A 12,533-nucleotide genomic window follows, 5' to 3' on the forward strand; every position below is an offset into this window, starting at 1 on the left:
AATTTTGGCTAAGAGACCACCATGAATATAGAATGGTATCTTGCCATCCTCCAGGAGCAGCTTCTCCCAATGATCTAGTAGCTATCTAGTGTTGAACATTCTTTTTCCAGCATGACGGAGACCATGTCACAAAGCAAAAGTAATAACTAATTGTCTCAGTGAACAAAACATTGACATTTTGGGTCGATGGCCATGAAAATCTCCAGATCTCAATCCCATTGAGAACCTATGGTGAATCCTCAAAAAGCAGATGAACAAACCAAAGCCACAGAAATTGTGATAAACTCAAACTCACTAGGCAAGAATGGGTTGTCATCAGTCGGGATTTGGCCCAGAAACTGATATCCAGCTAACAGTCCCAAGCTATCCTTTCCCACTATTCTCATAAAATCCAGGTGTTCCAGTCTCCCAGGAGATTTGTACCCTGTGGAGGAAACGAAGGTCCTCTGCAGTAATTTTCCTCACGATATATATCTATAGGGCAGAGCAAGATCTTGTATCTCACTCTGCTCCTATTAATAAATTAGCATACGTAATATAACTTTAACCTCAAAAATAACTTTCAAAACATAATTTTCCCTCTATTTTATGTTCTTCAATCCTTTGGGAGTCACCCTCCATAGACATAAATAGCATAACTAACATAACGAGTGTTCTCAGATGCAGTCACTCTGGAAAAATTTCCTTTTCCTACAATATTTATTTCATATTTTTTCTATAGCCGGCCAAAGTTTTATAGCACAAACAAATCAATAGGGCGTCCTGAAACTAAATATATTGCGCTTATACTGAAAGTTACAAAGTTGGGTTGAAAAAAGACATAAGCCCATCAAGTTCAAGTAAGTTCAGTCATAATACCTTCTCTATCACTAGATTATTTAGAAATCACAATGTGATTCATTGTGAGAAAATCATCAAGGCCTTTTTTTCATGCTGAAATGATATCTGCCGTTAAACTCTTGTGGTCGGCCATTCCACAGTCTCACTGCTCTAACTGTCAAGAGCCCTTTCCTGTCTGGCAGACGGAATCACCTATCCTCCACTCATAATGAATGTCCTATGGTCGTTTGTCATTTTCCAAATATTACCAAACGCAAAATTGGTTAAAAAGCACCAAAGCCATTTGTTGTAATATTAAAATGGCCAGAAAATCTTATAGAAAAGAGCCCTTCAGTGCCTCATCTGTATATAAAAAATAGGTTGAATCTGTTTAATCCCTAAAGACGGGACTTAAACAAGTCACGAGGCTGATTTTTCTGAGAGGTGTTGACAGCTCACAACAGAACTTTTGGAAGGATGGGACATCTCCTATTTTTCCAGGAGTCTCATGGATATTTTGAAAAAGTTAGAACGTGTAGAGAAATTAATTGAATTCATTAATTCTGCACAAAACTACATTAAAATCATTTAAATCTGGCACCAAATAGCAAAGACATGGAGTGAACAAAGTATTGTAGAATTGGAAAGACTGTCAGATCCCCAAAGCCTCTCAAAGCGGTACAGTTTGGAAAATCAACTTTTTTTATGCGTTGCTCTTTATATGCTTATTACCTAGGAATAGTCCAGTAGATCATCACTTTCCCCAGACTAGTCTAACCTCAGATCATGTAATAATGCCACTCTTGGTGTTATTGACATCTTCCTCAATATCATCGTCATTGTTCAGTAAATCAGGAAATTTTGTGTAGGAGTGCGACTCCCGACACTGAAGAGATGCCGGGGACCATAAACAAGATGTTGATCACACCAAGTGGGGCATTATTACAGGAACTGAGTCTAGGCTAGCTTGGGAAAAGCAACACCCTACTGGACTTGTCTTCTCTTATTAGCATATGAAAAGTGGCACATAAAAATTTGATTTTGTTCGGGTATAAATGGTAATCGAGGACTTTGTTAGAATCCAGGAATTGGCCTCTGTCAGCTGCTCAGTGGCTTGGGGGACCAGACAGAGTATCTTTAAGGCATTATGCCTATACACATTAGACTTATGTCGACAAAACCTACCGATATCAGTGGGTTTGTCTGGTGGTCTAATGTGTATAAGGGAGCCAGCCAACTGATGGTTTAGACAGATGTCAATCAGACATGTCAGATTTCGGACTGCTGATTGCATTGTTCTCCTGGAGATAAGACGCTGGCCAACGTGTCAGGCGGCAGCTTTCTCATAGAGAACTCAGGAGCACTCGGTTGAACAAGGGCTCCAGCGTATGGGAGAATTGGTTGAGTTGGCTTTAACCAAAGCATCATTCGGTCAACAGTTATCGGTTAGTAACAGTAATGTATCGGTTAGTTTACTGGGGGCAGCAGTTGTGACAGAGAATTATTAGATGTAGCAAGTAGGACAGCTCAGAAAGCTGCCCGCTCCAACATTACAGCTTTCTGTTTATTGACAGTAAGCTGCTTATCAGAGGATTGGGCGTGGTCTGACAAGGGCTTGAGTGAGCTGTAGTCCAGGCAGTGATATTCTCTTGGTGATAAAACATTCATTGTATTGAAACAACAGCAGACAGTCTAATAAGTGAGACATCCCTGAAATCTATATAACTCGCAGCACTCCAGTTGTCGACACTCGAAGAGGGCACTCAGGCCCAAGTATAGACACATGGTCCAAATTGTCCCAAGGATTCCATTTGTGAAAAAACCTCAATAAAAGAAGGAAACAACGTCCAAAAGATTACACAGCAAATACCTGCTAACAGATTCACTTTAGTGTGTGACCATACACATACATTTGATTTGGATAAGTGTGAATGGAATTTCAATGAGGAGAGGGGAATAAGTTACTGTCAGACACATCTGTTGGGGGTTTATCTCTCTTGAGGGTTCAAAGATTGTCCAACTCATCATATCTAACGTTTTTTTTTTCCTTACAACCTCTGTCTTCTGAGAGAAGCCCTAATACACATTATATAGCTGTTGCCTATCTCTGAAATCAGTAGCTTTGGTCATCTATTACCCTAATGAGTACAACCGGATTTATATAAAAAATACAATCCAAAAATTAGATGCTGCAAGGGTCTAAACAGTTCTGATAATCCAGGACTCGATTTCAGCTCACATTTCCTGATTATCGTCCTTTTCCACCGCTTGTCTTCAGGTATGGCAAGATGTGATCTGCCAGTAAATGGCAAGAAAATGTCCAATTGTATCTGCTTCCAAATAATACCTTATCCATAAAACAAGAGACAAATACAAATTACAGAAACTTTCACATAGAACACAATTTCTTAAAATTTTCTGTAAATGCATGTGCTGCCAACAACTGACACGAGTGAAAACATGAATAATGAATTCCAGAAAGTGGCCACAGGAAAACATAATTGTGCAGCTACACTCTCTAAACTGCTAAACATAAGTAAAATAAGCCAAGCAATTATCACTGGTTCCTGTGCAAAACCTTTTCTAGTAAGTCATTTGTAAGAAAAAGCTAAATAGCTAATGGGAATGGGAGTGTAAATGGCTAAACGTTTTCAATGGTAATTGTAAGAAAAAAGCAAACCTCTCTGGAGCTGAGCGTCGACAATAAACAGACTGAAAAAATCCAAATATAAAACTCATTGTACCCATTATGTCCAACTAAAATAGGCTGATGTAGCATGCCCCATGGTATGTTGGTCTAAGGCTTTGTGCACACGTAGTTTATTTGGTGTGCGGATTTTGGAGAGAAAACCGCAGGTAAATTCGCAAGACAAAAGTCCTGCGGTTTATCTGCGGTTTTACACCTCATAATGGATAAGGTGTAAAACTGCAGCGTTTCTGCACCAAACAATTGACATGCTGCGGATTGTAAACCGCAGCAAAACCGCGCGGAAAAATCGGCAGCATGTGCACAGCGTTTTTTAATTTTCATAGGAAATAAAGGTACTGTACAATGCAGCAGAATCCGCTGCGGACCCGCAGCTGCAGAACCGCAACAGGATCCGCACCGTGTGCACATACCCTAAGGGGGAATGTTTCTCTTTGAAGAGAGTGTCAAGCTGGCATAAGGAGGATTATAGGCCATGCGATGCTCCTCTAGGAAATGAAATATGAAAATATCCTTTTCATAGAGGAAAAGGACGTGAACTCTAGAGCCACATAATGAGCGTAGCAATCCTAAAAGTCAATAGTGAATAGTGAATAAGTCTCCTTACGCCAGCTTTAGCACTCTCCACAAGTAGAAACATTCCACCTTAGACACCCAGTCAGAAACCGGTTCCTCAGCCAAAGCACAAACCTCCTGCTTTGCACTGGTGAGGAGCACATGCCCCAAAACACATGACTGCATATGGAGTATCTGGTTTGGCTTTTAGCCTAAGCCATGTGGCAAGGCTTGTTACACGGTTAATATTGATTTTTTGCATTGCTACATCCAATCGGTGGCACTAGAGTTGTAGTCCTCTTCTTCTCTGAAGAGGATATTTCCATGGTATATTATAACACTAAAATCAATGGGTGTCCAATATTCAGGGCTCATAGATTGCTCCTAGGAACTTGTAGTATGGAAACCTACCACATATTGGGTGTCCATGAACAACAGGTTGAACTTGATGGACTTATGTCTACCTTCAATCTTAAAAATTATGAAACTATGTGCAGAGAAATGTTCTAAGAGAGCTGCAGAGCATAGCTAGCAATGGGGTACACGTCCATTGTGCAGATTGTGGGGAGGTAAGAAGTTCCACCTTTTATGATCAGTTAGTGATTTCATATTCTCGTAATAAGCTATCACTAAAACCACCTATGTGTGAAATATAAAAAATATTAAAATTCTGCAAAGGATTTGAAGATTATGAAGATAAGAAATAAGGAAAGGACATGATAAGGTATGAATTTTCCATTGTCTTCCGGAAACTATCTTTGATACTGACATTGGATTCTATGGTAATTGATGGTGAGGATAAGGCATGCAATGATTGTGGCCATATTAGCGCCATGTGAACACGCTCTACACTGGAAATGCCACCATTAGGCCATAGGCAGGTAATCGTTCAACCCCTTTGTGATGGTATAATTTAACTTTCAATCACATCGGTGCACATGTGTTGAATGGAGTATTATGGCATCTGGAGACCTGCATGGCTGCCATGTTAGTCCTCCTATAAAGCCTTGACTTTAGCTTTATGCTGCATTCACTACAGTACTGTATTAGCAGTCATACAATCACAGGTTCAAGTAATGTAACGAGACAAAAAAAGGAAAAACATTTCTTATTGTTTTTTTAATAAAAGAAATATACAGTAAAAGTTCACAGTTAAAATGAAAGAAAAGAAAAAATGAAATAAACATATTTTTTATTGGCATTACCTTAAATGTTTGTTCTAACAAAATTAGAACAATCTTATGATAAAAGACAAAAAAAAATATTCAAAATACAAAAATGCCACTTTTCTGTTGCCGTACATTCCTAAAGAATGCAATAACAAGAGATCAAGATGTATGTAGCCAAAATGGTATGAATAAAAATGTCAGCTTAATACGCTGTGGTCAAAGCGCCATTGCTGCAACCCCTGCCCATAAGATCCTCTATAGAAGAGCAGACAGGCAGTGCTAAGCGGCTAGGGGGTTTAATGGGTACGTAGGGCTTGTTTTGTTACTTTCAGACACTATCTACTATCTATTTAAACAAACTTTTAATGCAACAGCAACATATTAAGCCTTTACTAGATTATTATTTATTATTATAGCGCCATTTATTCCATGGCGTTTAACATGTGAAAAGGGGTATATACGTAATTAAAAACAAGTACAATAATCTTGAACAAAATAAGTCACTGACCGGTATAGGAGGAGATAGGACGCTGCCGCTCACAATCTACAGGGTTATAACACATATTATATATAACCCATATACAAAACATACATAATGTAACCTTTCTGTGAATTTTTATTAAAAAGTGGTCAAATTCTATTGAGACAGTGAGTGATATTAATTTTCAAGAAGTATCATTTCTCCTTGCGGACAATGACATGCTAAGCATGTCGAGGTGAGGAGACTTAAAGCCGCAATGCTCCTCTGGGAAATATGCTAATTATGCAAATTGTCTCTTCAGAGAGGAAGAGGACTAGAACTCTAGTGCCACCTATTGGAGGTAGCAATCCTAAAAGTCAATGTTGACCCTTTAACGAGCCTTGTTACATGACTTAGGATAAAAGCCAAGCCAGAATCTCAATTTGCAGACACTGTGTTTCGGGGTACTGCCCCTCATCAGTGCAAAGTGGAAGATCTGGTTTGGCTGTGAGAGAGGTCAGACGCCTCTCTCACAGCCAAACCAGATCTCCCACTTTGCACTGATGAGGGGCAGTACCCCGAAACACAGTGTCTGCAAATGGAGATTCTGGCTTGGCTTTTATCCTAAGTCATGTAACTAGGCTCGTTAAAGGGTCAACATTGACTTTTAGGATTGCTACCTCCAATAGGTGGCACTAGAGTTCTAGTCCTCTTCCTCTCTGAAGAGAGAATTTGCATAATTAGCATATTAATTTTCCAAACACATGTAACCAATCACAATAAACATCTTTACCACTAGGTGGCATTTTGCAGCATCAACAATTGTTTGCACCAAATTACATATTATAGAATTTTGCCTAAACAGCAAAACTTGTGGTTAAAAAAGGTATTGCAAGTAAAATGTATCGGTACTTTTACAATAAAACATGATAATTGCGATGCAGGAACATAAATTGTTAGAAGAAAATGGCAAATGCTGGATTTTCTAACACTAACAACTTAATGTAAAAGTTTTATAATATACCTGGAGTGTCTTCTTATTGTGTTCAAACAATCCCAAAGCTTTTATAAGCTAAATGCTGCTTTCCCTGTTCAATCTGCAACCGGAAAAAGATAGCGGAACACAGCGTGCGCAAATGTGATGAGATTATTTTCCTGGGAAATGCAAAATGAAAACCTGAAACAGCAGGCCTGACCTACTGAACATCTTTGTAGTGGAACATTTGCAATAACGTTTTTATTCTTAATTTCATAGACCATAAAGCAGAAATGCTGGTGGGAAATGAAATAAGGCAACGAACACAAAATGATTGTGGAGTGAAGTAATTATTACGTGCAAGGCCTTCCTAGTGGACCTGGTATTAAATCTAGATCTCTGCATCCACATATTCATTGCCATACTGTGTGCCGATACTGTTATTGTACATAGTTTGCACCTATTTAGGTGCCCTCTCTTGGTTTTACATGGACACTTTTCGAAGATAGCGTCTACCTCATCTGGAGCATGACTCCAATCAAAGGACACTGCAAGAGATCCCGGCTGGGAGCGGTGTCCAGCACTTACAAGAATTATTGAAAGTTTTAATGTGAAGTATTTGATAATGTGTTTTATGATAGCTTTCATATAAGATGTAGGAATGTTTTAATAAAGAGATGAGAGATTTGAATAAAGAATGAAGATTTGGAAAATGTAGGTGATGAACCAGGTATCAGCGGTTATCACTTTAAGCTAATGACAGAAAGGTAGAAAATGTGAAAAAGGAAAGATGATGAATAAATAGGTTAATGATGAAACTTGCACTTTTGAATTAAGACTTTAGATAGTTAATTAAGAATTGTTTGCAACGTTCAAGGATGAGTGCCTCTCATATTGAGATTAGATAAGTAATGTTTATTCAGCATAACAAAATTTTGTATGTTCCTGTACTGTTAACTCTGCTTACCTTGCAGCCCGCAGACGTGCTGTGTTTAATGGGGGGAGTGTGGCATCCCTGAGGATTCAGTTGCCACAGAGGTACTGCACCTCCTCCTGAGGTGGGGTACCCCACCATCCAGGTAGGTTGGAGGCTCCTGACCACGCTCCAACACCTGCATCCCACACAACACAGTAGTTCAGCAAAGCCACATTGCAGCTCCCTGCTTGGATTGTAGCAGAGCACCTTTGGTGGCTCCCTGCTTGGAACATGAAACGTGCTGGGAGGCGGGTGGAGTTAGAATACATAAAAGAGCGGGAAGGTTTAGGATTTCTGGTCAGTCAGTCAGTGAGTAGAGGAGAGTGAGGAGAGGAGATCCCTGAGGGAGGGATGAAGGAAGGAGGTGCTGCAGCAGACCTCAATGACCTGGGTCTGCTGGCATGGGAAAGGAAAGAAGGAGAAAGACATTGAACAGAAATCTGATCTTCCATAAGAAGGAGAGATTAGTACGGAATGAAGGAGTAAAAGGGAACAGAGGACGTGGGTTAAGAGAGAACCCTGCCTAGAAGTTCTAAGCGCATGGCCGGTGCCCAGTCCCCGAGGTTGTATGGATACTAATGGTCCTGCAGCAGACACCAGTGGAGTAGTGAGCTGTAAATGCACTACTCCCATCTAAGACTTGGGGGCACAACAGCAACTTGGATAATGAGCCGGGACTCAGGAGTAAGGAGTCCCTGAAGCAGGCTACAGCTGTCTGCTGTACAAGTATGGTTCTTGGGAACATCTGTCAGGAGGAACTCCAGTGTAACTCAGTACTAGGAGTACTTCACACAAAAGGCGCTATAAGAGGAGACGTTCAGAAAGGCACATGTTGGCGGAGTGTTGGAAAGGAGCATTCCATCTGACCGGGAGGTTGACTGGGTCCCTGAGCCGGAGGACATAGCACAGAGGCAGGCACCTGTGTGTACTGCAGACTGTGAGTAAAGCTTTGGAACTACATGCCCTGGTGTCCTCCAGTTATTCCTGCGCTAACACACCCGATGCCACTACATCGGGGTACCAGCTTCTACACTGCCTGTGCCTCTCCTCTACCCCTACATCTACACTGCCCTGGGACTACAGGTCCGCCTGTGGGGAGCTTCACCATCTTGGCTGCAACACACCATCAGTCCCAGTGGATCTGTATGCAGCGTCAGCTTTACATCTCACTTGCTGAACACCACAGGTGGCGTCACGAACTATTCCATTAACTACATTCCACCATTCAAACTTCCCCCATTAATTGGGCACCCAGGGCCACGGACCGGGACACCGCTGCTGTGACACATCCTGCCAACACCGGCCCGGTACCAAGTACCCCACAGCCCTGGGAGGGCGACCCATGAGTGCTAACATCTGAGAGAAATGGTCCAATTATTTCTCACGTGTCCTCCTAGTTGCTTCCATTTTCTTTTTCATGTCTTTTATTTTCACGGAAGCAGGTAGACCGTCTGCACCTTTCTTATCCATTGACTCTTAATAATGCATCTGTTAAAAACGGAAGAAACTCGGATGGAAAACTGAAGTACCAAGTCTGTCATCAGTGTGCCATTTGTTTTACACACATACCCATAGAGTTTAATGGCCTTCCAAATGGATTAGAATAGGGATTGTTGTGAGTCTCACGGACCGGAGACATGGACCCATTTTTAAATCTTATGTCTGTGTATGAATCGATAAGACTTTATGAGTCCGAAAAAAAATGGACATCACTGGGACGTGTCATACAGATGCGTGAATGTAGCCTAAAGGAAGGATCGTGCAGACTAGTCAGTGATCTGTAATACTGACTCATAAGTCAAGGAATTGGAGGCTGCCAATCAATTAAAGGGAACCCGTCATGTGAAAAAGCACTATTAAACTGCAGATATGCGGTTAATCTGCAGGTTAATAGCGTTGTGAGGCCGTGCAGCTGCCACACTGAAAGTCAAGTTACTGGGATGAAATGAACTTTATTCCTCCAGGCAGCCTCTGGCTTTCAGTCACAGAGATGTAGCCACAGTCACAGCTCGGTACAAAGTGATCAGTGGCTATAACCGCACCCCCAAAACTGACAGACCACTGTCTCTGTACTGATGCACTGTGGAGCCAGCTGTTAGTCAGTGCCAGAAGCGTGCTTTCAGCCGCCGCTCACTACGTACGAGCAGTGACTAAGGCCGCACCGGCCAGCCTCTATGACTGTTAAATAATAAAGTTTTATTCTTCTCGGAAGTTGGGCTTTCAGTGCGGCATCTACACAGCATCATAGAATCATAGAATCGTAGAGTTGGAAGGGACCTCCTGGGCCATCTGGTCCAACCCCCTGCTCAAAGCAGGATTCGCTAAATCATCCCAGTCAGATGTCTGTCCAGCCTCTGTTTGAAGACTTCCATTGAAGGAGAACTCACCACTTCTCGTGGCAGCCTGTTCCACTCATTGATCACTCTAACTGTCAAAAAGTTTTTTCTAATATCTAATCTGTGTCTCCTCCCATTCAGTTTCATCCCATTGCTTCTAGTCTTTCCTTGTGCAAATGAGAATAAAGTTGATCCTTCTACAATGTGACAGCCCTTTAGATATTTGTAGACAGCTATTAAGTCTCCTCTCAGTCTTCTCTTTTGCAAACTAAACATTCCCAAATCCTGCAACCTTTCCTCATAAGACAGGGTTTGCAGACCGGTCACCATTCTGGTCGCTCTTTTCTGAACTTGCTCCAGTTTGTTGATGTCTTTTTTAAAATGTGGTGCCCAAAACTGGACACAATATTCCAGATGAGGTCTGACCAAAGAGGAGTAGAGGGAAATAATGACTTCACGTGATCTAGACTGTATGCTTCTGTTAATACATCCTAGAATTGCATTTGCCTTTTTTGCTGCTGCATCACACTGTTGACTCATCAGAGCGCTATCAACCTGCAGATTGACCCCATATCTACAGGATAAAAGCATTTTTTCATATGACAGATTCCCTTTAAGTTCTAAGCACATTAACTTTAGAGAACTGAGCTTACAGGGAATATGTCACCCTTCGGGACATATACTGTATGACCTATTACTATGGGCATACAGGTAATAGAAATGTTAGACTAGTCCTACCTGTGTACCTCATATTAATGATCTTGTTGCTGAGAAATGTTATATTCTGTCTATATGCTAATGATTTCTTGTCTGTGCAGGGAGGAAGGGGGGAGAGCATATTATCAGGGTGCACACTGGAGGTCATAGTGACTAGCCGGCGACTGCTCAGAAGATCCCTGAATGCAGCGCCCACAGAATGTAGGATGAGGCATGTATTTCTGAGTGAGTGCAGGCGCAGGCACAGGATTCCGGGACAATGACTGACGCTGATGGGAGGGGGTAAGTATTGCAATGAGGAGAGGAGGCAGGGATTTCTGCACCGCACGCCCTGGAGCCTGAAAGAAATCATTAACATAAAGAAAGAATATAACATTTCTTAGCAACAAGACGATTAGGCACACAGGTAGGACTAGTGTAAAATTTCTATTATCTGTATGTCCATATGAATAAGCTATGTACGTCCCGGGGGGTGACAGATTCCCTTTAAGGGCTTGTACCATGGGAAAGGTGTATATAAAGCGCTCTCAGTGAGAAAAACAAAATAGGAATCTTGTGGGTGTGATACCTTTTAATGGCTAACAAAATATAGTGAATGATGTTACAAAGCAAGTGGGTCGCCCTCCCAGGGCTGTGAGGTAATCGGTACCGGGCCGGTCTCTCAGAGGGGAATGTCACAGCAGCGGTGACCCAGTCCGTGGCCCTGGGTGCCCATGTAAAAGGGATTGAGTGATGGAATAAAGTTTATGAGTGAATGATTCATGACGCCAGCTGTGGTGTTCGGCAATGAAGATGTTAAGCCGACGCTGCGGACAGATCCTCTGGGACAGATGGTGGGGTGCAGCAATGATGGTGTAGCCCTCCACAGGCAGGGCTGTAGTCCCAGGGCAGAGTAGGTGAAGAGAGTAGGTGTTGAGGAAGACGGTGTAGTGTTTGGCACAGAGATGTAGCAGTGCTGGAGAGGCTGCAGGAAGAAGGCAAGGACACAACAGGGTGCAGTTTCTTTACCTTTAATTTGCTTGGCAAATGCAGTCCAGGGTACAGATTACAGATGGCACAGGAGCTGGCTAGCCTGGAAGCAACTTAGGAATCTCTCTAGGCAGATGGGTTGTGTAGTCTCCTTCCTAGCACTTATCTTAGGTACTTGCAGTAATGTGTTACACTGAAGTTCCACTTGCTTGTTCTCTTTAGAACTCCCTCGTATGGAAGACAGCTGTAGCCTTCTTCTTCTGGCTCACACGTCGCTGTTGTGCCTCCGAGTCTTATGTGGGAATAAAGCATTTACAGCTTCCTATTCCTCCAGTTTCTGTTGTAGGACTATCAGTGTCCATACAGCCTTAGAGACCGGGCTCCAGATCATGCGCTATAGCTGGGATTGAGCCTGACCTCTCAGCCCAATCTCCCAGTTCTTCTCCTCACGTCCACACACGGTGCCCTCCTCACACGAACTCCTAATTTCCCCTTCCTGGCCCCCAGAGAGCAGCTCTTCCCCCAGTTTTGGGTTCAGAGCTCCCTCTGCTGGCCTGGAGTGGGAGCTGTGTTGTGTGTTGTGATTAACTGCCAGAGAGATCCTTTATTGCTTCCAAGCATGACATCACACTCCCTAGGAGGAAGGCAATGCCATTGTGGCGAACATACTCCTGGGGGCGCCACACAAGCTTTCGGGACTGCTTATGGGAAAGGTGATAACATACTGATCGCTTGGAGTGGTACAATGAAGTCTGAGAACAAGGCTCTAAAATGTGTCATTGGAATGGAGGTGATTTACATTTGTTTCATTGGTTCAAATTCCTTGTCTGCCAGAGATAGCGATCAGCA

The 12,533-nt window shown here is 42.3% G+C and overlaps 1 protein-coding gene across 2 annotated transcripts in view; it reads right to left on the minus strand.

Moving 5' to 3' along the window:
* KCNB2 (potassium voltage-gated channel subfamily B member 2) overlaps positions 1–12,533 on the minus strand; it is a 422,220-nt gene that overhangs the window by 333,337 nt on the left and 76,350 nt on the right. The gene's annotated exons all lie outside the window — the stretch shown is intronic.

This window comes from Dendrobates tinctorius, unplaced genomic scaffold (assembly GCF_039654945.1).
Source record: "Dendrobates tinctorius isolate UK_male_01 unplaced genomic scaffold, ASM3965494v1 ptg000082l, whole genome shotgun sequence".
Lineage (NCBI taxonomy): Eukaryota > Metazoa > Chordata > Amphibia > Anura > Dendrobatidae > Dendrobates > Dendrobates tinctorius.